A 27928-nucleotide genomic window follows, 5' to 3' on the forward strand; every position below is an offset into this window, starting at 1 on the left:
TCCATGGAAGGGCGATGGAACTTTCTTCTGTGCTGCTTCAGAGGGCAGAAGTAGGACCAAAAGGTCAAATCTAAATGGAAGTAAATATTGGCTTGATGTAAGAAATAATATTCTAATGGAAAGAACTCTTTGAGGGTGGAAAAGCTGCCTCACAGGGCAGCAAGTTCTCCAGGGCCTCACGGGGTGTGTTTGAGTAGAAGATGGATGTGCACTTTGATTAAGGTGATACTATCAGGAAATTCAAGCGCCAGATGGGGTTTAAACCAACGACTTCTTATGCCCCTTAAGATATATGATTTTTGATTCTTCATCCAAGAACAGTAATCCTAGAAATAGAACCCAACAGAATATTACTACTCATGCTCTCTAAACATTTGTACAAGCTGGCAGATAAACTTTCTTCTAAAGGCATTTAAATGTGATGAGAAAGGCCCAGGACTCTGTGTGGCAGGCTTTGGTGGATTCATTCAGTCTCCCTATATCTACCACCTTTATAAAAGAATTCTCAGCCCTTCCCCTCAAGAGTTAGAATTTATTTCTTCACCCTTTTAATCAAGGCTGTCCTTGTTACTTGTCATGGCATCAGAATGCCGTGGCAGTGACAGTGTCCATGTTTTGAGTGTGGTCTCTAAGAAGCCATGAATATTTCCAATCCTTCAGAGTGCTGTCACTGCCCACATGACACTAGCCTGATGGGGGTTGAAAGATGACAGAGAAGAGAATCTAGGTGTCCTAGTGGAGGCCATCTCAAATCACCACATAGCCAGCAGACCTCTAAACATAAGAGAGTGTACTGACATCAGCACAGCTGCCTACTCAACCACAGATGACCACAGACACTTGAATGAATCTAGCTGAGACAGTAAAAACCATCCACTAACCCACAGAGTTATGATCAATAATGAATGTTTACTGTTTTCAAGCCTGCAAGTTAGGGAGAGTTGGTTACACAGCATTAGCTAGCTGGTACTTAGAGTCTTAGCTCTATCAATGACCTCACTGGGCTGTTTTTAGGAAGACTTAAATTCTCCAAGCTCAGCCTTCTTATATAAGTATGAAGAAGGGCTTTCTCCAGAATGGTGGCTCTCAAATTTCAAAGTTATCCAGATATCTTATTTAAAAATGCATGATCCAAGCACCTCTCCAGAAATTCTAGAATCAGGAGGTCAAGAGTAGAGCCTAAAATCTGCATTTTAACAAGGAACAGATGACTGTACATGCTAAGGAGCCACACACTGAGAAACACTGCTCCAGATAATTCTCAGGGAAGCTTAGACATTTATAACTAAGCTCATCCCCATCTTCAGCCAAGCTCTACCCCATCACAGGTAGGCCATGTCCAGCTAAAAATTCAGAGCTCCTTAGAGATCGAAATACCATAAGCTTTCTCTGGGGCCTATTAGAGAAGAGTGACTTGACCTTAAGTCAGATATCTCTTGACTCCTGGGAACCCACTCCTAGCTCCATTACGGAAGCCATGGCCTTGACAAAGGAAATGGCAGAGTGTTGTCTCTCAAATACCATTCTGTTCAACTGCCAATGCTGGAATACAATTAAATAGCAAAAAGCATAGCTTCAGCTAAAATGCACAGTAACAGCTGGACTGTGTTCCCTAAAAGTACAATGCATTTATTACACAGATAATTAGACTTCCCTCTAGATACGAAAGGGATACGGTCTATGCACTAAGCAAAAAAGACTTACCACAGCCTGGCCAACCCTCGCCTAGAGCTCTCAAACAGTGCTGATCCCTGGGTTCTAAAACAGAGTGAGGAGGGTGATAGGGTAGGGGCTGGAAGACAGCGACTGCTTTGAGGATCTTCTGTTCATGGCTTTAATGATCCAAATCAGGGATTCTAATCTCTGCAAGAGAGTCACCCAGGAGTTTTAAGCAATACTAATGCCTGTGCCCCAGAAAAATAATATCAGAATCTCTGGGAATATACCACCTGGGCATAGGTCTGTTTAAAGCTCCCCAGGTGATTCTAATGTGCAGACAAGGTTAGGTACTATTGGCCTAAAGCAGAGGTTGGCAAACTGTGATCCACCTGTTTTTGTAAAGAGAGGTTGATTGGAACACTCATTTATTTAGAGTTGGGTTGTTGCAACAGAGATCATATGGCCAGCAAAACCTAAAGTATTTACTATTCAGTCCTTTACAGAAAGTTTGCCAACCTGGCTCTTAGGTACTGATCTTTAATACTGGTTAGGGGGTCCTGACAGGAGCTTTATCTTAAGTGCCTCCTGGCTTGGTTTCACATCCCTTTGACCTATTTTTCCAACATCAGGAGTTCAAAGTCTATAATAATTTTAACAGGCACTTAGCATGTATCAGGCTCTTGGTTAAGTGGTTTGCATCATCCTACCTAATCCCTACAACTACCCAGTAGAAAAATTCTGGTTATCTTCATGTTAAAAAGCAGAAAACAAAGATTTGGACAAAACTAAGACATTTGCCTGAAAACAGAGCTAGTGTGGAGGTTATATTCAGACCAAGCTGTCTGATTCTCTGGCCCATGTGCTCAGTAACAGTACAAGTCAAGATTCAAAACATGGAGACAGAGCTTCTGAGCCACGCTGTAGTGGGAGCTTGAGCAGACCTCTTCAGGGGTTGGGGGGAGGGGGTTCTAAGATGCCTACCTTGTAGGGCTATGGCAAGATCAGAGATAGCATGGTGCCTAATAAAATGAGAATGTCTGGCACAATGAAACTACTATTTTGTCAGATGTTTTTCTTGAGACATTCCTGACTATATTCCACTCATTTTTTTGCATCCATTTAATGAACTCAGTAATTTAGTGAGCACCTTCCATAAACCACATGTGGTTCTAGGTGCTAAATATACAGGAGAGAACAAGATGCTGGAAAACACAGTTTGCCAGTCCCTGACTTCATGCAGTTTACACGGAAGTGGGGGACAGATATTTATATATAAAAAAATAAGTATAAATAAGTATATATATATACGTATAATATAATAATATATATGCTAACAATATATATTATTATTTATAAATTAAATATATATACACATATATGTGTGTGTGTGTGTGTGTTTGTGTATATACACACTTCTGATTATCCATAGTGGTTATGTTCTTAATTGAATTTAAATAAAATATTAAAATAATAATAACACTTAACTCATAGAATTGTTTTGAGGATTAAATTAGAGAATATAAGTGCTTAGTAAAATATCTGGCACATAGTAAATACTCAATAAAAACTAACTTTCATAGCTATAAAAAAATAGTCACCACAAACACTGATGTAGCAAATACTAAACCATTGCTCCTAGGGGAAGGTCTGGTCACATTTTCATCAAACAACCAATATACAGCCTTGTCTTAGGTGTGTCTCTGTTTAAAGACACGTTATTGAATGTGTACTGTTAATCCACTAACATTGAGCTCACGGCCACCCCATCACAGGAACGCACATCATAGTCACTCAGCACTACACTTGCAGGCCATTTTAAATAGTGGAACCACCCCCAGGAGAGCACAAAAATTACCAAAACCATGGCACAAAAAAGACTACAGAAAGGACAACTGCTTATAGCATAAGAGCTAGACGGGGGTAGAGTGTTTCCTCAACCTCAGCTGAGAACATGTACCTGGGACGACTCACCTTTTCTGCCGCTCTGCTCACGTCCACAGATGACCATGAAAATAACCTTGAGTGTCGATTTGGGGATTATGACCCATTTTAGCGGTAAGTATACTCACAGATACAGAACGGGCCCATCATGAGGATCTGCTGTATAGCGTCATGCAGAGATAAAGCTAAGGAGAAAACGGAAGCGTGGCAAGTAGGGCCATTTTGTGAAGGTGGTCGGAGAGGACTTCTCTGAAGGGCAAACACTTGAGCAGAAAGCTGAATGAAGGGACAGAGCGGTGAGGTGAACATCGGACGAAGGGGGACCTAAGACAGCAGAAGTAGCGTGTCCATGAGGGAGAAGCAGGGGGAGAGGAAGTGAGAGAGAAACCCAGGGGCAGCATCATGTCCCACGGCCGGTCTGCCTTAGCTAGGACCTGCGGTCCTTCTGTGCAGGCCGGAAATGACCAGAGGTGCGTGAGGGGAAGGCGGCTACCATCTAAGTTTTCAAGCTCACCGGCTGCTGGGGGAGAGCAGGGAGTGGGGAGGCGACTGCCGGCAGGGACACTAAAGGGATGGCTGCGGTGCTCCAGGGAGGAGAGGCGGCTGGGAACAGCGTGAGCGGTGGAGCTGGGGAGGCGGAGGGGACGCCAGGCAGGTCTGGGCATGGCTTCACTCTGCAGGCGGAGAGTACAAGAGGAGTCACAGAAACCGAGAGGTGGCCTCGGTGCACTGAGCTGTAGAGGAAGATGAGGCAACTGACCATATTCGGGATATAGTCTGAAGGCCTATCTGCCGCGTACTGAAGGCGGGTTTGAGAGAGACAGGGAGACGATTCCGAGAACCGGAGCACATGGGAAGCGGTGGCATTTACCGCAGTTCAAACCTGAGAGGCAAATGAGTCTGTGCTGGTGTCAGGAGTTGCGTGCATGAACGGATTCCTCAGGTTGTGTGGGGGGGACAAAGGAGAAAATTATAGACAAGTAATAAGGACTCACCAAATATTTACAACTACCTATTGCGCATGTTCTGCTAAGGGCTCAGGATTAGACAGAAACCAAACACGGCCGCCTAGGGGGAGCCTGACGTTTAGTGGGGGAGACAAACAAATCAATAGGTGATTATTAAAAAATAAATACCTAAGTAAAACAAAAAATAAAACAAAAAATACACGAACAAAACTCAGTGCAGGTTTTGAAGCCAGAGAATGCCAGGCAGTGCCCAATGCTGCACAGAAAGAGCACTGGACAGAGATCCCCAAATCCTAATGTGCAGAAACTCCAATTGCCCCAGAGGAAGACCTGAGGCAGGGTGATTTCGCTGGTCACAGAAACAGACGGCTAGAAGTTTTCAGCGCAGGTGGCTCAGCGGACGATCACCCCGGGAAAAGTTTATGAGAAACCCAGCCAGGCAGGCCGAGAGCCGCGGCAAGAGTAAGTGCCACACAAGTGTCTCCTCGCTCAGAAGGCAGCCAAAGGCGATGGGGACCAGTGTCTCCATAGTCCTTCCTTCAACCTGCTGGATCCATCTCTAGATGTGGTTGTTGCTTTTAACGTGTAAACCAAGAGTAATTCCTGGGGAGAGCTGCCAACTAAGCGAAAAGCCTTGAAGCAAGGGAACTGCCTCACACAGAACACGAATTCCTCCAAGGCCTGAGCCAGGGAGACATAGCTCTCCTAAGGAACATCCCTGTTGAAGACAGGATACTTTTTCCTCTGAGTTTGCTTCTGCCTTTCTCTCTGATCCCAGCACTGAGAGAGACGAAACTGAAAAATAGGACAACAATCCTTTCCCTAAACCCCTCAGAACAGCTGTTAAAGACCAGCATTTTCAAAAAGAACTTACTCTAGAAATCCAAAAGGGAAATAAACAAAGAAACTATGAGAACTGGGAAAGCACTGCTGTCACCAAGCAGAAGTTCCTGACCCTACAAGGGCTGTTACTTACCAGGCACACAGGCCCTGTTTTGTTGCACATTCTGTCTGAAAGCTCCGGGTCCGGAAAACACCTGTTAAATTCTTAAGGAGGCACCTTGTGCACACACAGACATGTAGATCACTCCTTGGTTGCCTCTTCTCTAGTCAAATGCCTGGAGTGGAAACTCCAGTCCAGTGGCAGTTTGGGGGGAAAAATATGAGTATTGGGGTTACTGAAGTTCCCCCCTCCCCAGGTAAATAATGCAAAATTCACATTCCTTCATGCATATAAGAACAAAGACATGGGTTGGGCCAAGATCTGATGTCCTCTCCTTTTCCCCTGCCCCTACTGCATCCCTATTTCATGAAAATTTTGCAATCCAGGGCTGGGAGGGTCCATGGGATCAATGCTAGCATCCCTTTGAAACCAGTAACCCAATAGATGGGCTTGTATCTTCATCTGATCATAAAGTGGCCCTACAACCCTCCCATGTTGGCATTTCACACTCCAAGAACAGCGAAAGACAACAGTCCAAGGCACTCCTGGCTCCGTTAATAGTTACAAGAACAGAGAAGGATGCTCAGCCCGTTGAGAAAGACCAAGAAGACGATGGACACAATCACGCAGGGTCTATCGGATGTGCTCTCTCCCCAGGCTTCGTTGTACTATGGCATATCACCTATGGAGTGTGAGTTACATACAGATATACACGCCCCTTCTGCCATTTTGCTTTCCACTTGTATTTTCACGTTATTGTACAAAGAACAGTATTGTTCTGACAGTGTTGCCATGCCAGAGTCAAGTTACAAAGATGAAAGTAATTAGGCTGAGAAAGGAGAGGCTGGCTTCTCCTCAAAATGGAGGAGACTCCTCCAAGGAGGCTCCTGACTCCTTGTCTGTCCACGTAGGTGCACTGGAATTGCTCCTCATGTGATCTGGTCTTTCCACTTTCAACTGAATTCAAGGAGTTGATAATTTCTTGCTATTTGTCTCCCCCCCGCCTATCCCCGTGCACAGCTCATAATCTGCCAGGAAATGTAGACTTTATTTTCCACCTCTTCCTCCCTGCATTGCTCAGCAACTACAGAGGTTCCTCAGACTGATTTTCCAACCCCCCCCCACTGTCCCCGGGCAAGGGACAAAAGTTCCTGTTGGACTCATCACTAGGACGTGCTCACTCTCTGTGGCATGATTTATAGAAAGGCAGTCTCAATTACAATTTCTCTTACTCCTTGCATTGACAAAATGCTGAAAATACAGAATTGCCAATATGGCACGGTACACAGCCTCTGACTCAAACAGCTTTCTGCCGGCAGCCCCAGGCACAAAAAAAGCTGCTGTGCCCAAAACAATGACTTAATCCATCAGTGCCAAAGAAGGCAAGGGCCGGGAGCTGTTTTCCTAACTCCGAAAAGTAGCCTCCCCACTGCAACTTTCCTCTCCAACCAACACTGGGCACTCTCTGCTCCCTTTCTTCTAAGGCTGGGAGCTGAGAGGCAGCCACTACTATGGGCCAAGCAATTTCAGGAGCAGCCAGCAGACAGGAATTGGGAGATGAAACATTAAATCTGCATATGTGCTTCCATTTCCAGCCCTTGTTTATTCATAGTAAAAACATGAAACCAGTAACTGAAATGAAAACAAACAGACCCATTTATCTACTGGACTTGGTTTCACTTTTATTCTGTTGATTTGAGACTGGTGGGAACTCTAAAATAGTGTTTCAGTAAGCAGGGGAGTTTGTGGGAATAACTCACCCCAGCACTCTGATCAGGAGTGAGCCTGGGGTAACCTCACGCGTGTCGTTGGCTGGTAGAAGGGGAAGCAGGTTAAAAACCAGGTCATATTTGGACTATGTTCCACAGGCATTCCAATCTTTTTTTTTTTAACCCTATCTCTTCTAAAGTCTCTTTATTATAGACTTAATAATCTTTTTTATCATAATAATATTTTTATTATATTATGTTATTCACCATACAGTACATCCCTGGTTTTTGATGTAAAGTTCGATGATTCATTAGTTGCATATAACACCCAGTGCACCACGCAATACGTGCCCTCCTTACTACCCATCACCAGCCTATCCCATTCTCCCACCTCCCTCCCCTCTGAAACCCTCAGTTTGTTTTTCAGAGTCTATAGTCTCTCATGCTTCATTCCAATAATCTTGATGGCACCCTAGAAATTATTGTTTTAAAAGCTCCTTGTTTGGTAAAAGTGTGAAGAAGAATAAACCGTCATTTCTGGCTTGCCCAGTGTACTTTCAATCCACTTAACCTTAGTCCCACTGGCCATGGCCTTTCACCAACTTCCCAAAATGTCCAAGGTGGTTTTCTGGGTAAAATGTGGAAGAAGTCATCCCTTGACAACTGGGGATGATTTTATTGTCTAAATTATTTAAATGAAAAAAATTTTTAATTAATACACTTTATTTTGGGGAGAACAGTTTGCGGTTTACAGAAAAATGAGTGGAAAGTACAGACAGAGAGTTGCCACATATCCGTCACCTCCCCCTTGTATTAAGGTCTTGCATCAGTGTGGTACGCTTGTTACAATTCATAAGCCAATGTTGATACATTATTATTAACTCAAGTCCATAGTTTACATTTGGGTTCACTCTTTGTGTACATTCTATGGGTTTTGACAAATGACAAATGTACGACATTTATATGACATATAATGACAAGTATCCACCATTGTGGTACGACAGTCAATAGTTTCACTACCCTAAAAACATCCTCTGTGCCCCACCTACCCATCCTTCCTTTTCCTACAGCTCCTGGAAACCACTGACCTTTTTACTATCACCATAGTTTTGCCTTTTCCAGAATGCCATATAGTTGGAAACATATAAAATGTAGCTTTTACAAATTGGCCTCTTTCACTTAGCAACATGCTTTTTAAGTTTCTTTCAGGTCTTTTTGTGGAAGAATTGCATTTTGGTTTTGATTGTTTATTTGCTAGAACTAGTAACTTTTAAACCCAGGTCTGAAACTAGTCACGTGTAAAACATCTCCCAAGTTTCTCCTCTCTCTCTTTTTTTTTTTTAAAGATTTTATTTATTTATTTGACAGAGAGCCAGCGAGAGAGGGAACACAGCAGTGAGTGGGAGAGGAAGAAGCGGCTCCCAGCAGAGGAGCCCGATGTGGGGCTCGATCCCCGAACGCCGGGATCACACCCTGAGCCAAAGGCAGACACTTAAGGACTGCGCTACCCAGGCGCCCCCCAAGTTTCTCCTCTCTTTACTGTAATCTCTGAAGCAGATCGGAGACATGATGAAAAAAACAGTCAAACAAAAACTTGGTATTTCCTAGTACTTGTAAGGGCAAAACCACAAAGATTCACTTTATACTCTCCGGTGGATATTTATAAATATGTCAAGTGAGCCAACCCAAATTATCCCATCTCAGGGAAGACTATTATAATTACTATTAGAATTATTCACTATTAAAATGAGAATATGTCAGAGTTCAGGTAGGAGAAAAAAGAGTGTTTGAACTCTGTAAAATAGCACGGAAGAGATATTCATTCAACTAATTGGTTAATTCCATTTTAGTGTATATACATACTGATGGATCAAGTACCAGCCAGTGGGCGCTATCTGATAATGCAGTAATGGCAAAGCTTTATGCAATGCACTTTGGGGGTGAGGCTATCTCGGATATGTACCCCACACATTAGCAGCATATGATCTGGAGAAGGGTGATGCTTGCAGTGACTAATACAATGTTAGACATCGAGAGCTGGAGCTGGGGGAGGTACAGATCACAGGTGTCATGGGAGCTCAGACAAGGAAATCCTTTCTGACTGGGTGATATGGGAGCTCACAGCCCTTCAGGAAGTGCAAAATTCGTACATAAACAATGGCACAGTGACAGAACTGCATAAGGAGGATGAGGGTGATGGTGAAGATCAGGTGACTGGTTTGTGTGTGTGTGTGTGTGTGTTTGTGTTTTGGAGGGGGTTTGGTGCAGGGTCTCAACTTTGTGATTTGAATCCAGCTTTTGTTACTGGCCTTTTTTTTTTTTTTTAAGTAAAGTTGCTCTTGCTTTCTTTAGTCAGGGCATGTCCACACCAATGTATTAGTCTAAAATCATTCTTATATATAACCTGCCCCTCACTAATGTGCATCTGAGATAAACCTGGGGTATAGGATTTGTACAGAGAATCAGAGGCTGATGCATCTACGATACAAACCGCGAAAAGGCAGAATTTCAAGTTTACAAGCTTGTAGTTCACCCTGACAGCAATAGAGAACCACTGAACATTTGACAACTTTGGAAGAAACTATCTTATATGGTCAATATTTATGAGGCCCTTGCCTTAAAAGATTCTCTTTCCATAAAGATATCCAATAACAGGTAAGTATGGGCAGCCCCATGGATGCCAGTGACAGAGCCAGGAAGGATCCTGATGCAGCAAGAAGAGCATGTTACCAGACGCAAGAATTTTCAGAGGGCAAACTTGGGCTCTGGTTCAGTCAGCTGAGTTAAGTGGAGTCATAAAGGATAAGAGCTCTAAGACCTCAAAATTCAAGTGTTAGTTGCTGGTGTTTCTGCAAAATTCAGGGAAGAGAAGGAAAGAGAAAGGAATGCATTTCTATGGTAACCAGTATCCTTCTGACATAGAACAAAAAAATCAGCTGCCACTTTATTCAGGAAGAGTGGGCCCCTGTATCAAGTTGATCTTTAATTCAGAAAGAAGTACATTCCTTCTTTATTCAATTTTTCACCCATTCCACAAATGCCATATTGATGGTTTTCTGTGTGCAGGGCACAGTTCTGGATGCTTGAAGAATAATAAAGATGACAAGATGAATTCATTCCAGCCGTTCGTGGTTCTTAGATGCCAAAAGGGAGTGCACATCATGAGCAAGGCAGGGTAAGTGCTGAACACAGGGTGTGGCACTTACATACTGGATAAATAGCTACATTTAGCATTAGGTGAAAGGAAGAAAGAAATGTCAAGCCTCAGAGGAAGTGTGATCACTTTTTGCGGATGACTACAGAAAGCTTCACGGAAAAGTGCCTTGATCAAGGAAGTATGTTAGCATGTGGGTTGGAGAGGTAAGAGAAGCAGGAGAAAGAACCAGAATGATAAATGTTTATAGAAATGAACATGCCTCAAACATGTGTAGAACATGAAGCATGAAAAGAGGAGAAGTAGAAATGGTAGAGTAGAAATTCCTTCTAGAAGGGAAGGCCCAAATGCTAACTCTAAGCACGAGCAATAGAGACCCACGGGTTATTCTTCCACGTGGGGATGACATGCTACATCAGGTGGAATTCCACAGACTGGCTGCACGACAGCCAGCAGTTATCTCAATCTCTCCTCAGTCATATCATCTGTAAAATAAGGACACGGATGACATCTGGAGAATGTTCAAACATGTCATTCTTAGGAATGTTAACCTGGCACAGGATGCTTAGAGAAGGAAGAGACTTGGAAGGACATCTAAAGCATGTTTAGGAAGCCAATACAAGTGTTGCAAAATAAACACAAAAACTGAGTTGGTAACTGTGGGAATGGAAAGATGTGAAGTCAGTGACAGTCCACCAAGGTACAACGATTTCAACACGGGTCAGAAGGGAGAGGAGAAGGTAAAGCTTAAGTGGCAGGAAGAATAGATGGGTCTTTGGGAGAATGAGGGAAGACGAGAAAAAAAAAAAATCAGGTTGGGGTTTGACAGATGAGGTGGAAGAGTTTCAATATTTCTTTCGTGCCCCCATGAACATAAGTTTGAGAGAAAGAAAGAGAGAAACTGACTTTAGAGTAAGTTACTCTAATTAATCAAGGGAGAATCTGGATGAGGCGCTATGGCTTCTTCTAGACTCTTCTGACAGAAACAATTTAATCTGATCATGTTGAGTCTGTCTCAAATCATTACTGTATATTCTGCTTTAAAAGTTAGGAGAGAAACAAATGAAAATATAGCCTCACACGTAATAACCTTAAAATGCAGATGAAAAAATGTCAAACCTGTGTTTCTGCATAAGACAACATAAGAACCTCTTTGTTGAACATCTCTGTTTCCTACTTCCTACATTTTGATGTTTCCCAGTAACGTCAAACTTGCCTGGGTCCAATCCTCCTCGAACCAGTTCATGAGACTTGTGTGGAACTTCCCCCACTTTAATCCCGGATATCAGGGTCAGTGTACGATCCAGGTCCCCACCAACTGCAGTGGCTTGGTAATGAGTTGGAAAGGTGGGCAGGGGGCGCAATCAAAGGCAATCAGAACCAACCCCATGACTTTCTACTAAATGATCCCTCTTTCCACCAAGGTCATCCACACACTAGCACAGAAGCCTAGAGTTACCAGCAGCCGCCTTGCCACTCTGAGGGGGAAGTTTCCCGAGAACAAAGGCAATGTCTGAACAAAAATAGAGCTGAAAGATACCGAAAAAGAAACAACTGCGCTCACGCAAGGTCTGAGCTCTCAGACCCAAACACGCTTGAAGCCAGGTCTTCCCTTCAATGCCACAGCTATTTTACCCCCAAAACTCCCGTTCACTTCATGCCACTTTGAGATAGGATTTTTGTCGCTTCCATCCAAAAGATTCCTACCATACACAGCACCTAACAGGTGTAACCCTGCATCGTTTAGAAATTGAGTCCAGAGAGAAGCACGTGTTGTACAGGCTACAGAAGCCAGTGAACACTCCGTGCCAGAGGCCAGTTCTTGGAGGCTGCTTCATTGTGCTTTGACTAATGAAGTTTTTACTGGACACTGCGGGGAATATAAAAAATATATTTAATGTGATATATGATTTATATATATGACCTCAGTGCAGCTCCTGCTAGTCAGGGACCTCATGATTTCATGTAGGAAACAGCTGCATGCCACACGCAACAAACAAGTGAACCAAGTTGAAGGGGATGAAGAGTAGAGCCAAACAGGGAAGGATCCATCCTTGTGAAACAAATGAAATTAAGAGGACTGTTTTCTTTCTCTAACTGTGCACTTAGTGAGCAACATCCTATGTGCTAGAACTTCTCATATTTACTATCTCTGTAGTACTGTTCTCAAAAGCAAGTGTAATAATAATAATAAAAGCCGTAAAGCCTATGACTACTTCCCCCGTTTTATTTTCTAGACTGCACTGTATAACCTAAAAGTCCATGCCTTAACCATTACACTACACACCCTAGCAGCCTCTCACTGCCTGGCTGACCCAACTGGACTTTCTGGTTAACTGATCTCTTTACTCATCCCTGAATCTGCAGAGAAGATTCTTTATTTGCTCAACACCAGTTAGAAGTAGAAAACTACCTTCCCATTCTTTGATTCCCTCTTGGGGTCCTATGCATCAGTTGAGCAGGACTGCCCATCGAAGACAAGGCCTTTCTACCACGGTCACCAGGACCACCTCTGTGTCGGACTCCCCCAACCCGCCCCCAGCTACACATTCCCTTACAGTACAACCATGTCATGTAGAGATCTGCAGAAGAAGCAGATGGCTCCCTCAAGAAAAAACCCCCTCATTTCAACAACAAATAACCTTGATAATTACCCAGAAGTGGCAGAAAAAAAAATATTACCAGCATGGGAGAACAAGCAAAACTTAATCTTTAAATGAGACATAATGGAGTCCCTGGTACTGCATCAAAGTCGTCGTTAAAAATGCTGTCCTCCAAATGAAAACACGACTCTCCTGATTCCAAGAGTCAAATCAGCTTAAACACATCTTTCCCCCGAGGCAGTGTTCAAGATGAATAATATTGTATATGTTGTTTTAGGAAACTGTATAAAAATGGCATTTGGTATAAAGTCCTACTTGGATGGGATTTTTTTCCACCCAGAATTATTTTTCCAAGGTCCATCCATGTTCGACACAATTTTCATTCATTAATTTTCGTGGCTGAGTAATATTCCACGGTGTCAATATAACACAATTTATTCATCTGTTCACCTATTTACTTCCAGCTTTTTTGATGTAATAAGAAATTATGTATGAGTATTCATGCATATGTCTCCTGGCAAGGGTTTCCCCAGGATTTATACTCAGGAGTTGACTTTTCAATGGTAGGATTTGTACTTATTTGGAGTGAAAGGTACTGCCGAATTGTTTTCCAAAGTGATTGTTCAAATTTGAACTGCTGTCCAGGATGTACTAAGATTCCCATTAAACCTCAACCTCCCTTGTACTTGAAATTATAGTGTCTTTTCAACAATTCTTTGGCAATTCAGGGCCTTTTCTGGTTCCACACAGACTTAAGGGCTGTTTGTTCCAGTTCTTTGAAAAATGTCATTGGTATTTTGATTGGGAGTGCACTGAAAGTGTACATTGCTCTGGGTAGCATGGACATTTTAACTATGTTAATTCTTCCGATCCATGAGCATGGAATATTTTTCCATCTCTTTGTGTCTTCTTCAATGTCTTTCAAGAGTGATTTATAGTTTCTAGAATATAGATCCTTTACAGCTCTGGTTAAGTTAATTCCAAGATAACGTATGATTTTTGGTGCTATTGTAAATGGAATGGATTCCCTAATTTCTCTTTCTTCAGTCTCATTGTTTGTGTATAGAAATGCAACTGATTTCTGACCATTGATTTTGTATCCGGCCACATTACTGAATTGCTCTATAACTTCTAGTAGTTTGGGGGTGGATTCTTTTGGGTTCTCCATATAGAGTATCATGTCATCTGTGAAGAGAGACAGTTTGACTTCTTCTTTGCTTATTTGGATACCTTTTGAAAAGGAAAAACAAAGCTGGGGGCATCACGTTGCCAGATTTCAAGCTATACTACAAAACTGTGATCACAAAGACAGCATGGTACTGGCACAAAAACAGACACATACACCAATGGAACAGAATAGAGAACCCAGAAATGGACCCTCAGCTCTACGGGCAACTAATCTTTGACAAAACAGGAAAAAACATCCAGTGGAAAAAAGACAGTCTCTTCAATAAATGGTGCTGGGAAAATTGGACAGCTACATGCAAAAGAATGAAACTTGACCACTCTCTCACACCATACACAAAGATAAACTCCAAATGGATGAAAGACCTCGATGTGAGACAGAAATCCATCAAAATCCTAGAGGAGAGCATAGGCAGCAACCTCTACGACATTGGCCACAGCAACTTTTGTCATGACACATCTCCAAAGTCAAGAGAAACAAAAGATAAAATGAACTTGTGGGACTTCATCAAGATAAAAAGCTTCTGCACAGCCAAGGAAACAGTCTAAAAAAACTAAGAGGCAGCCCATGGAATGGGAGAAGATATTTGCAAATGACACTACAGATAAAAAGACTGGTATCCAAGATCTACAAAGAACTTCTTAAACTCAATACACAAGAAACAAATTAACAAATCATAAAACGGGCAGAAGATATGAACACTTTTCCAATGAAGACATACAAATGGCCAACAGACACATGAAAAAATGTTCAAAATCATTAGCCATCAGGGAAATTCAAATCAAAACCACACTGAGATACCACCTTATGCCAGTTAGAATGGCAAAAATGGACAAGGCAAGAAACAACAATTGCTGGAGAGGATGTGGAGAAAGGGGATCCCTCCTACATTGTTGGTGGGAATGCAAGTTGGTACAGCCACTCTGGAAAACAGTGTGGAAGTCCCTTAAAAAGTTAAAAATTGAGCTACCCTATGACCCAGCCATTGCACTACTGGGTATTTACCCCAAACATACAAACGTAGTGAAGAGAAGGGCCATATGCACCCCAATGTTCATAGCAGCATTGTCCACAATAGCCAAATTGCTGAAGGAGCCGAGATGCCCTTCAACAGATGACTGGATTAAGAAAATATGGTCCATATATACAATGGAATATTACTCAGCTATCAGAAAGAACGATTTCTCAACATTTGCTGCAACATGGACGGCACTGGAGGAGATAATGCTAAGTGAAATAAGTCAAGCAGAGAAAGACAATTATCGTATGGTTTCACTCATTTATGGAACATAAGAAGTAGGAAAATCGGTAGGAGAAGAAAGGAATAAAGAAAGGGGGGTAATCAGAAGGGGAAATGAAGCATGAGAGATTATAGACTCTGGGAAACAAACTTGAGGCTTCAGAGGGGAGGGGGGTGGGGGAATGGGATAGGCTGGTGATGGGTAGTAAAGAGGGCACGTATTGCGTGGTGCACTGGGTGTTACACACAACTAATGAATCATGGAACTTTGCATCAAAAACCAGGGATATACTGTATGGTGACTAATATAATAAAAAATATTATTAAAAAAAAAGAAATTATAGCGTCTTAGTGTTGTCATTCTGACAGGTATTAAATGGTACCTTATTGTCATTCTAATTTGCATTGCACTGATTACTAATGAGACTAAGTATTTTTCTCATATTTGGTTGCCATTATTTCATGTTTTCTCTTAAATTGTATGTCTTTTCATTTATTTTGGCAATTATTTTGCTAATTTGACTGTATTTTCTTTATAAGTTTGTTATATTTCTTTATACAAAACAGATCCTTATCCTTTGATAGAGATGTGTATTGCAAATATCTTCTCCAAGTCTATGGCTTATATTTGCACACACCATTTATGGTATCTTTTTTTAAAAGATTTTATTTATTTTGTGAGAGAGAGAGCAGGGGGAGGGGCAGAAGTAGAGGGAGTGAGAGAGAATCTTGAGCAGACTCTGTGCTGAGCAAGGAGCACAGCAAGGGGATTGATCCCACGATCCTGAGATCATGACCTGAGCCAAAAGCAAGAGTCAGACAATCAACCAACTGAGCCAACCAGGCACCCCTATGGTATCTTTTAATGAACAACTATTCTCCATTATTATGAACTTTAATTAATATAGCTTGAATGTATTCAATTTTTGGTTAGCATTTTTTGTGTCTTAATTAAGAAACCCTTCCCTCTCGTAGGGTATGAAAGATAGTTTCCAAAATTTTCTTCTTGAAAGTTAATATTTTTTGGAGTGCCTGGGTGGCTCAGTCAGTTAAGTGTATGCCATCAGCTCAGGTCATGATCCCAGGGTCCTGGAATGGAGCCCCGTGCAGGGCTCCCTGCTCAGTGGGGAGCCTGCTTCTCCCTGTCCTTCTGCCCCTCATCCCCCCCCACCACTCTCTCTCTCAAATAAATAAATAAAATCTTTTAACAAAAAGGTGTATTTTTCTTTACATTTAAGTCTTAAAATAGATCTGGAATTTTACTTTTATGTATCTTAAAATATATTTTGCCCCTACGTATAAATAATTGTCTCAACATAATAATTAGAGTCCATCTTATATCTACTATTCTCATATGCCAACTTTGTTATTATCAAGTTCCCCATACATGTTTTGTCTGGATCCGTTCTGAGCTCTCTATTCTGTATCAATTGCCAATCTGCCTATGCCTCTGTGTGTGTGTGTGTGCACGCACGTGCACAAATTTAACTACAACTTTTGACATCTGGTAAGTTCTCCAACCCAGCCTAGCAACACACACTTTATCCCATTCAGATCAGTCTGCCTTATTCTTAGACCTTAGCTATCTTTTATGCATTAGAAAGTCTGGTTGGTTATGTTCCTAAGAACACCTGTTGCTATTTGATTGCATTGTACTGAAACACAGCAACTGATGACATTTTTATGCTTTTGAGGCTTCCAGTAAATATGCATGGTATTTTTCTCCACTTAGTTTGATTTCTTTTTATGTCTTTTTAAAAGTTTTAAAGTTTTCTCTATCACTTGCCAATGTTATTGCTTTTGGATGGTAGAAAATATTCTATATTTTAACTTTATTTATTTATTTTTATTTGTTTTATTATTGCTGGGGAATAAAAATCCATTTGATTTTGCCAGGCTTTATTAAGTTTAATAATTTATAGTTTCTTTTGAATCTTATATGTGGAGAATCATAGTCTCTATCTACAGAGAATGATTTTCTTTTTCTTATCATGATGATTAAGACTTCACGCACAATGCTGACTTGACGCTGCGGTAGGTATCCCTGTCTACTCCTGATTTTAAAAGAAATGCTTCTAATATTTTATAGTTAAACATAGTGTTTGTTGTATTTTTATTAATAATCTTTATCAGGTTAAAAAAGCACTCCTCTTTCACTTGTTAAGGTTTTTTTTTTTCATTTATTTGTTTTCTTAGTTTCATTTTGTAAATCACTAATGGGTATTGAATGCTACTCAAGCTTTTTTATGAGTCAATTGAGATGTTACTGTTGTTTTTCTCCGTAAGCCTTTAATACAGCGAATTACATTTTAGATTTTTCTAACATTAAGTGATCTGCATTCTAGAAATAAACCAAACTCAATCTTAATATATTCTAATATATTCCCTTGTGCATACATAGCTGGGTTCAGTTTATCTCTTTAAATCTTCACATTATGAAATACGTGCTTTAAAATCTCTTCACAGAGTGTTATTTACTAGTGGTGTGACGACGGGTAAAGGTACAACCCAACCTCAGGCCTGTATGACTCCAAACTCCAAGATTTTAACCATATGCTGCCATAGCTCTCCAGGTGCTCTGAAGTTGACAACTCATGATAATATCTCAACATATAGCATTTTTGTAGCGTCTACTAGGTGTATAGTCCAGTCTTTTACTCTTAGAAGAATAAAATCCCCACCAGTTAATGTAATTACACTTGACTGGCAGACCTTGAAAATCACCCTTGTAGATGTGTGTATGAAGGGAAGAAAAGAGGCTAGAACTGCTGGCACTAAAATGCTCAAAGACCAGAGGGCACGGGTGTCAATGAAGACTGAAATGTCTTTTAGGGCTATTATGGGGAATGGCTAGAAGTTTTCAGGTTACTATCTTAATGGGAAGGGGCCTCCTTACCTCCTTCCCATCTAGACTTATGAATGTATCAAATCTGTTTACCCAGCCCCACCTCTACAGAATTTCACACTCCTCATTACAGCCTTCAGTACTGTCAGTCATTCAATACTTAATTTTAAGTTGCAAGGACATTCACCAGAAAATACTGACAAGCTCTCCCCAAACTATCCAATGTCTAAAAGTCCATCTGATTGCCTCCCAAGTATGGTTTCACATTGAACTTATATGTTTTCTCAGCCTGTTCCAGTTTCTCCATATCCGTTATTAAGATTTTACTTATTTATTTATTTTGAGAGAGAGAGAGAGAGAGCATGAGTAGGGACAGGAGCAGAGCGAGAGGGACAAGCAGACTCCACGCTAAATGCAGAGCCCGATGTGGGGCTCGATCTCACAACCCTGAGATCATGACCTGAGCTGAAATCAACAGTCAGACACTTAACCAACTGTGCCACCCAGGCGCCTCTCTCCACATCCTTTTCACACTTTAGCCACCAGAACTAAATACCATAGAGAACTTAAATGAGGTGGGAAGAATACCTAACTCTGTGGAGGCAAAAGCCTTTGGGAAACCCAAGAATGGGTGTCAGGAGGTTTCATCCCTTATGTGCTATTAAAAAGCCTGTCCACCTTCAAGAGCTCATGTTCTGAATATTCATGTTACACTGAGGACCCACAGCACTGGCTCTGGATCTTTGGTTCGCTCAGATAGCAGTCTAGATGAATCCTTCCCTGGCCATCCTAAGCTGCTATTTTCCCATCTTGGCTCTCCCTACTCCCTTCCTTGTGTTATTTTCCTTGTAGCACTTATGACCAACTAACAATATATGCTATTGTTAGATCAGCTATAGCAACAGTTGGCCCACTACATAAAACCAATTATAATGATAAATGTTATAATTTTATTTTTAATTTGACAGATACAGCAAACTTCATAATGGGAGAGATTCTAGCTGTCTGTGTTTTTGTTTGATTTGTTTCCTGGTATATCCAGGTGCCTCGAGCAGTGCTTGGGACATAGTCAGTGTGCAATAAATATTGAAGGAAAAAGGAAGGGAAATTGGAAGGGAGGGAGGGAAGGAGGGGATGCCGGCCTCAATCTTACACTGTGCAACCCAGACTAGAAAATGATGATCACCCCTGTTGGTCACTAGAGCAGTCCCCTGACTCCTAAAATGTGGTGACAAATGCCCTCAGCTCAGATATCCATAGAGAATTTCCCAGGTACGGAACCAGCAAATACATCCACGTAATAAAAGTAAGAACTGTGTTAACCTTAAAACACCATAATCAATAGAAAGGAATAAACTACAGATAAGCACAACCACAAGGAGGAATGTGAGAGTCCTTGCGCTTTAGTGAAAGAAGCCAGACACACACAAAAAGTGCATACTGTACGATTCCATTTGTATAAAGTGCAAACTAATCAATAGTGATAAAAAGCAGAGTAGTGTTGGCCTGGGGCCGGAGGTGGAGGGAAGGATAGTCTGCAAAAGAGCATGAGAAGTCTCTGGTGGGGGCGATGGATATGTTCTGGATCTTGGTGGTCGTTCTGAAAGAGCTTACAACTGCCAAAACTCTTGAACTATATAATTTAAATAAATGTGGTTTATTACACATAAATTATTTTTTAATAAAGTTGATAAGGAAAAAGGCCATAATGGGCATAGGGAGAGGCAGATGGCTCTTTTGCTCAGTCTCCTATCCAAGCAACATGAGCATTCAGACTTTGTAGTCAGGCCAGACATCTACAACGTGCGATGTCAACTCTGTCATTTTTTCTCACTCACCCTCCCTCTTTCTCCAGCCATGACTCCTCCTCCTGAAATGAAGAAATCCTCTAACAGGATCCCATACATGCACCAGCTCCATTTGCTCGCCCATCCTGTTAACTGTGTGGCCACAACAGACGCTGTTGGCACCATCTGTCACCACATAAGGTTGACCTCACACTATTTGGGCAAAGGCAGCCGAAACCCCCAACATCTCCATGGAGAATCTCCCTTTGACCCTAGCCTGCCCTTCCTGTTCTCTTAGAAGTGTTTAAACATCAGAAAAGTACCACAGAAACAAAAAATAGAAAGTGTACTTCCAACAGAAAGATTTTTCATTTAAATGCACTTTATTGTGTGATGTATTCCTTTAATTAAAGTGTGTGTCTGGGTGCATTGGTTGCTATTACAGGGCAATCTCTCATGTTTATTGAATGCAAGAGTAGCTGGGGCAATGCGGTGGAAACTCACATATTAGCTGGAGTGGAACTTAAAGTGGTAGTTCCCTGATCTTCTGAGCTTCTAAGAAGTAGATAATCTTCAAGGTGATTTTGGTTAATGGCCGAATATGATGAGATGCCCTCTATCAATCTGAATAGGTCTGGTCTGAAAAACCAATTTCTTTTTCCAAATACCTTGCTTGGTTCTGTCTTGTTGTCTATCTCAGATTGTATCCTTCACTTCCAGAAAGAAACACTGAACCCCAGGCAGAGAAACAGTGGGTGCTGGATGGTTTCTATAATCTTCAAAAGGTGGTGCAGGGAAGTGGAATTAACAATCTCGGCCATTCATATGATACTTTATGGTTTACAAAACACCCTTATGTTTCTTCGTGGACTCCTCTTGAAGAGCTTGTGAAGTCAGTATCATAACCTCCCATTGCGACTTAAGAACTGAGACTCAGAGGATAAGTGAGGCCCAGAGTTGCACAGAAACCCACAGAAATGCATTAGATCCACACCGCTGACTCTGAGTCTGGTGCTCTTTCCACCAGCATGGAGCTGACATGCAGGACTATTCTGCTTCTGCCAAGAGTTACGACTGACTTAGGGAACACTCTCTGGGTTCCAGTCTCTTCATGTGTAAACAGAGCTGATATTTCAACATCCCTTCAATTTTTAAATTCCAAGAGTCTTTTATATATGCTTCCATCAATTGAGAAATGGGAAACCGGAGGAAAGGGGGTTTCATTTCCTGATCACCTGGAAGGCTGGTTAATTTTCTTCCTGGCCAGAGCCATGTTATACCATGAAGAAAAGCTCACCCTTTCCTATAGTATCATTTCTGGTTTTTCTCTCAAACTTACCAAGAGAAAAAAAAATGTCGTCATAAAAGTATCAGACTCAAAAAAAATCATTCATTAATCAATAACTCTCATAGATCATTGTTTTCATTTCCCCATGATCTCTGTCAGGCCTTGCAAACCTTCATCTACACATTTCCATGCCGATATGTCATCTCACTGCTGTTTCACAGGGAATAAGGTACATCCTTTGGTTCTTCTTTCTGGTTAAAATGGTACCTCCTGCTAAACTTTTTCTCTCCACCTGGATTGTAAGCCTCTTGAGGACAGAGACCCTAAATGTCACCTCTTTGGATGTACCTTGGCATTTATTGTTTACTGCTAGAAGCATAGAAGGACTCAACACACATGTATAGTATGTTTCTCTCCTTCTTGAATTTGTCTTTCCATAATTAAAACTGTGCTTCCTTTTCATATTCTCCTAATAGAATTACTTTCTCATTTAGGCTCTGGCCTCACTCTTGGTATAGTGGCAATTTACTTACTTCTCCATGCCATGTATTTAATTCTTCAGTATCCAAATTAAAAATAACAATAATAATAACGAAGCTTACCAGGTTATCATGAGTTACAAAGCACAGGGAAGCATTTAACACAGTATCTGGAATATAGAAGGTGCTCAATAAATATGTGCCAAATGTGAGAATATGAACAATATGTGTCTCTGTTCGTAGTCCCTCATAGAATTAAAGGAGGAAGGGGAAGAAGAAGAAAAAAATATGCAGTCAAAACTTGCTTCAACACTACCTTCTCGAAACCACCCAACATCGTTCTGTCAGTAACATTCAATAGGATGGGCAGCACCCTCTGAAAATATCCTGGCTATGAAGTATCTCACCACCTCTTCTGATAACACAGATGCAACAAAAACTACAGCTCACACATCAAATCATGGCTTAAAGCCACATCAGAGAGCTACATGCGACAAGAATGGTGTGACAGCCTTCACATTCAGCCAGGTCTGAATATATTTCCTTGATCAAGGGCTATTGACAGGAAGAAGATCCTTTCATGGAGACTTTCTACTAGACATCAGTGACATGTGGACCTTCATCCACGAGCTGGTTACTGGGTATTTAGCACGTGCTGGGTACTTGGGAGTCACCAAGAAAAGACAAGGTGTCTTCTCCACTGTTGCTCACAGAGCAAAAAGTAGTGGTTATAACATGAAGTGGTAGATGTTAAGATGGACATGTGTCTGCAACAATTGGAAGGGACCTAGGACAGCCTGGTTGAGATCAGAATGGCTTCCCAGATACTTCAGCTGAGAGAAGAATTTGCTAAACAGAAATGATACTACGCAACCAGAATCATGCTTTGCCATTGACTTCTCTATTTTTTCTTCCCCATCCCTCTCTAGCTACACGGTTTCTTTTTTCTATTTTCTAGGCCAACCTAAAATTTCTCCTTCTCTGTAACAGCCAATCACCTCATCACAGAGGGACTTCTTCCCTGGAAGATCTCCATACTTATAGATTTCTAGTTGCTATCCTGAGTTCGAATGTATGTCCTATCTTCTGAGCTCTTCGGGCAAGATCATCGTCTTGGGTTGCTCATCATTTCATGTCCTTCACAAAGCACCTGTCTGGTGGCACTCCTATAAATAGACAACCAATGAGAAATCATCCCAACGATTGCTTTTGTTCAGAACTGATCTTACGCCATGATTGTTTTTGGTTCAGAAACCATGTTTGCAAGTATGCCACTGACAGTCAGGCAGGTGGTTTTGAATCCAGATTCTGCTGCTTCACTCACTTCCCTTCCTCACAAATTATACTCCAACACTCACCTTGAAAAAGTTACTCATGCCTTCTAGACATCCATTCGCTCACCAGTTTGTTGGTTTCTTTCTTAGGGAGCTGGAGTGGCAGGGGTAGGGATAACAGCAGTACTTTTCTCATAGTGTTATAAAAATCAAATGACATTCTGAATGTAAGATTTTGATACAGTGCCTGGAACATAGCTATTAATATTTACTGGCATCACCTAGTATTGTTCATTACTGCTGTGTATGTGTGTGTGTGTGTGTGTGTGTGTGTGTGTGTGTGTGTGTGTGTGTGTTTCACCTCAATTAGACTATAAAGATCCTTGAGAACAGAAATTATATCACATATTTTTGGTATCTCTCATAGCACCCAACAAAGGGCTGCACAGAAAGTTGATTATTAATAATTATTAATTGACAAACTGGTTTAAAAGCCCAGCCCTGAGTTAGGACTTCAGGATGAATGGGAACCCTCAGTTCTACACTGGAGTAACTTCCCTTCCTTTCTTGGGGAACAAGCTGCCAAGGATGGTTCCTCCCTATAGTGAGGACCTTATATAGGACTTTCTCAGGCTCACTCACACAGTTGGTCACAGGTAAGTCTAAGGCACTTGTCCTGTGCCAAGCCTTGTTCGAGGTACTGAAGTCCCATCCCAGGACTGACAACCCAAATCCCTGCCTTTCTGGAACTATAATTTTAGTGGGAGAGACAGACATGTATCCAAGAATTAACATGCTGACTGGTGGCAACTCGTCATGAAGAAAAACAAAGCAGGATAAGTGGTGCCAGGAATGGGTCAGAAAGAACTTGAACTTTACATCAGGTGGTTGGGGAACGCATTGCTAAGAAGATGGTGTTTGCGCCGAAACTTGAAGGCAGTGAGAACCCAAGGCAAGCGAATAGCCTGCATCCCAGTGAGCAGCATGCTAGAGAAGGGGACTGGGACAGGGCTGTGTTTGCTGACTGCAGCCAGAGCGGCTGGGACACACAGTGAGTACACAGGACAGCAGTGGGAGGCGGGGTCCAAGCAGCATGGAGGCAGGTACACAGGGGAGATGATGGATGATCTCATGAGCCACAGAAAAGAGTGTAGGTTTTACTCTGAGTGAGATGGGAAATACTGGTGGTTTTGAAAACAGGAATGACATAATCCTCACATTTTGATAGCTCATTTGGGCTGCTTTATGGAGAATCGACAGTAGGTAGGCAGGGGAGAAAGAGCTGTAACCCCAACCCATGGGAGGGAGGGGAGACGGCAGCAGGACCCACCGGAGCAGTGGGGGAGGGAATGAGGAGTAGTGGGATTCTAGATGTGTTTTAAAAATAGAGCCAAAATGATCTGCTTAGGGACTGACAGTAGAGTGTGAAATAGAGAGACGAGCCAACGCTCCAAAGTATTTTTCCTGAAAAACCAGAAGAACGAATCTGCAAGAGGAGTAAATTTGCAAAGGAGAATGAACAGAAACCAGGTGTTTGATTTTAGAATGGAATATTTGGCATATTTAGGAGACATTCATGTTGAGAAGTCAAGTAGGCATTGGGAGATAAAAAAGTGTGGGGTACAGAGGAGAGGTGTGGGATAATAATTAGGGCAAATAAATGGCATTTAAAACCACAAGCCTGGATGAGATAATGATAATAATAACAGGAATAAATGAGCGAGGGCAGAGATGGAAGGGGTCCAAGAATAGTGCCCATGGGCTCTTCAATATTAGGAAATGACAGGAATACGAGGCAGAACCCTGAGAGCCTTCTGAGAAGGAAGACCCAGTGAGGGAGAGACACAAAGGAGAACAGTTTTCCCTCTTCCTCCTAATTCCCCTCCCCCCTCCTCCCCATCTTCCTCCCCCTCCTCCTTCTTCTCCTTCTCCCCCTCCTCCCTCTCTTCCTCTTCCCCCTCCTCAACACATTTCACTGGCTTTGCTGGATGGCTTCTATTCATCTTCCAAATCTCAGCCTTCGTACTAATTTTTCAGAAAGGACTTCCCCTTCCCCTAATATAGAACTACCCCCTCTGTCATATCACATTGGTCTTTGCCTCCTAAACACTTTGAGTACGAATCTCTGCACACACTGCTATGTGACACATGGCAATTCGCATCACTGCATCTGTTCACATGTACATGCTCTGAATACCTGCCTTCAGCAAGCCGCTCGCTACCTGCACGCCTGGGTCCTCTGGATTTCCGTTCACCCAGGGCGCACCCGGCCCTGGGCTGCGTGTCCTGCGTTCATTACCTAATCGTAATTGAAGAACCATATGGTGATGTTTGTACAATTTATCTGCTTTAAGATACAAAAACTGAAGCCGAGAACGTTGAGTGAGTGGTCAAAAGAAAAGCCAGGTCTGAGTTAAGCAGACTCCCTCTCCACCCTTGCTGTTAACAGCTCAGTCAATATTGGATGCTGGGTTGTTTAAAGGGCGGCTGACTACAAACGGTGGAAGAAGGAGACTCCATAAGCTGGAGATACTCCCCTTCCTTTCCCCACGCTCTCCCCGCTGACACCATCACCTCCCACTCACACCACACAGCTGCCCGCATCTGTCTGTGACAATTATCTTCCACTCGTCCTCAATCCATAGCTCCTGTCGCGCCTCTCTGGCCGGTCCTTCACCCCTGCAGGGCTCACCCGCATGGGCTGCATCAGCCCACCTGGCTTCCTGGCCTCCCCAGTGGGTTCAGGCAAAAGGAGGAACTTGGCAGGTGAGAAGAGAGAGAGGTCACCCCCTGCCTTTCCACCTCCCCACTCCCTGCCTGCCTGCAGGGGCCCCACATGTCTGCCATGGGCTCCCCTTGGCTGCGATTTCAGCTGCTGGATGCCCCCGCCTCCACTCAGCCACCTGGATGACTCCAGGAATTCACAGAGCAGTTTCCCGCCTGGGTCCTTCAGGTGTCAGGTCCTCACAGCTCCCTACCGCTGCCTCCTGCTGCTGCCAGTCTGGGCGCGGGGCCGTGCTGTGTCGCTTCCCTTAACCCTGTCTGTCCCTCTGAAAAAGAGTCCCTTCACTCAGTGCTCACCAAAATTCTCAGGAGCACCAATCTTCTCTGGATACAAGGTCAAAGTGCATCCCTTCTCGGCACCGTCCTGCTCAGCCCGGACCCCTCCTGGCATCCTGCACACAGTCCGGGCCATCAGGCAGCCTGCAGCATCATGCCTGCTCCAACTTTACAGCCATCCACTGTCCCATAAAAATCAATGGAACAAAAACCCAGAGAATCTTTATCACACCTGAGAAATTTCCCATAACTGCCCTGAAACTGTCCTGGATCACCTGCGGTAAAACTTCAGGAAGGTTCAGGGTGGGGCAGCGGCGGGGGGGGGAGCGGAGAGGTCTGACATCCACGTGTACACTGATGGTAATTCCCATCTTTTCCCTGACGGGATGAAAAATGAAGTCCCCATGAGGAGCTCAGCCTGTCTGAAGACAGAGATAACATTGCCTGTGCTTCCAATTCTGAGGGCTGCGCTGTTTGCATACATATTTTCAAAACCCCAGCTTCCAAGTGCGCAGGCAGGAGCCCCCGGCATAAATCAGAGGCCAGTCAGAAGGGCAGGGTAGGGGGCCAGGCGCCCAGGCCAAGCTCCCTGCCTCCCTGCACCCGCGCGAGGATGCTGGGTGAGCACAATTAATGACAAAGTGGTTTGTACAGTGTATGTAAACACACTAAACACCTTGCTCTGCACATTTATCTGACATTAAGTGATTAACCAGTTGCATAAGCTAATATTTATACATGACTTGCAATGTGCCATGCAAATTAGGCCCCATTTATCATGGAATCGAAGAATTTGGAAAAGGAAGCAGAGTCCAGGGTCATTCTGGCTCGGCCCCTACATTTTATAGATGAGGAAGCTAAAGAGAGAAGGGGACACGTCCAAGGCAGGACAGACAAGGGCTCTGGGCCCGTCTCCCACGACAGTCCTTTTTCTGCCACATTTTGTTATTTTCTACAAACAGGGAGAACACGGTGTCCACCCCTCCTGGATTCTTGAAGAAAATAAGAATTTCTCTAACTTCCTTGAAGGCCAGCATAATAGCAGCTAACATTTCCTGAGCTCTCGCTCCATGCCAGAAAGATACTAAGATCTTAATGGAGTAAATGATTTAATTCTCCCAACATCGCTGTGAGATTGATGCCATCATTACGGAACTGTGATGAAGACAGAGAGCATTGATTCTGGATCCTGACTGTCTGGGTTCCTATTCAGCTCCACCATTAACGAGCTGCATGAGTTTTCTGTTCCTATCTCTGCATCTATGAAATGAAGCTCACAACAGCATTTATCCCATGGGGGTGGTTGTAAAGATCACATTAATTAATACACATAATGCAGTTATAATGATGCCTAGAACACAGGGAGCGCTCTATAAGAAGTCCCTAGTCTGCTGTTGTACTATGTTCTCTGTTTTGCAGATAAGGGCAGAAAGGCAGGCAGACAGTTTTTAAACCTACTCAAGAACTCACACAAATACACAGCTGCAAAGGGACAGAGCCAGGTTCCAACCTGGGTCTTCCGATTCCAGAACCAAGGCTTGCTCTCATTGATGCTGTCCAATAGAAGCTTCTGTAATGATGAACATGGTCTAGAGCTGTTCTAACCAATACAGTAGACATCTGCAGCTACTGAGCACTTGAAATGTGGTTAGTGCAACAAGAAATGGAATTGTTTGGGGCATCTGGGTGGCTCAGTAGGTTGAGTATCTGACACTTGACTACAGCTCAGGTCATGATCTCAGGGTCTTGAGATTGAGCCCCACACTCTGCAGGGAGTCTGCTTGAGATTCTC

At 42.7% G+C, this 27928-nt stretch overlaps 1 protein-coding gene across 1 annotated transcript in view; it reads right to left on the reverse strand.

The window, feature by feature from the left end:
* The window catches only part of SORCS3 (sortilin related VPS10 domain containing receptor 3), a 568094-nt gene that overhangs the window by 218036 nt on the left and 322130 nt on the right, over nucleotides 1-27928 (reverse strand). The gene's annotated exons all lie outside the window — the stretch shown is intronic.

The sequence above is a fragment of the Ursus arctos genome, unplaced genomic scaffold, assembly GCF_023065955.2.
Source record: "Ursus arctos isolate Adak ecotype North America unplaced genomic scaffold, UrsArc2.0 scaffold_7, whole genome shotgun sequence".
In the NCBI taxonomy this organism is placed as follows: domain Eukaryota; kingdom Metazoa; phylum Chordata; class Mammalia; order Carnivora; family Ursidae; genus Ursus; species Ursus arctos.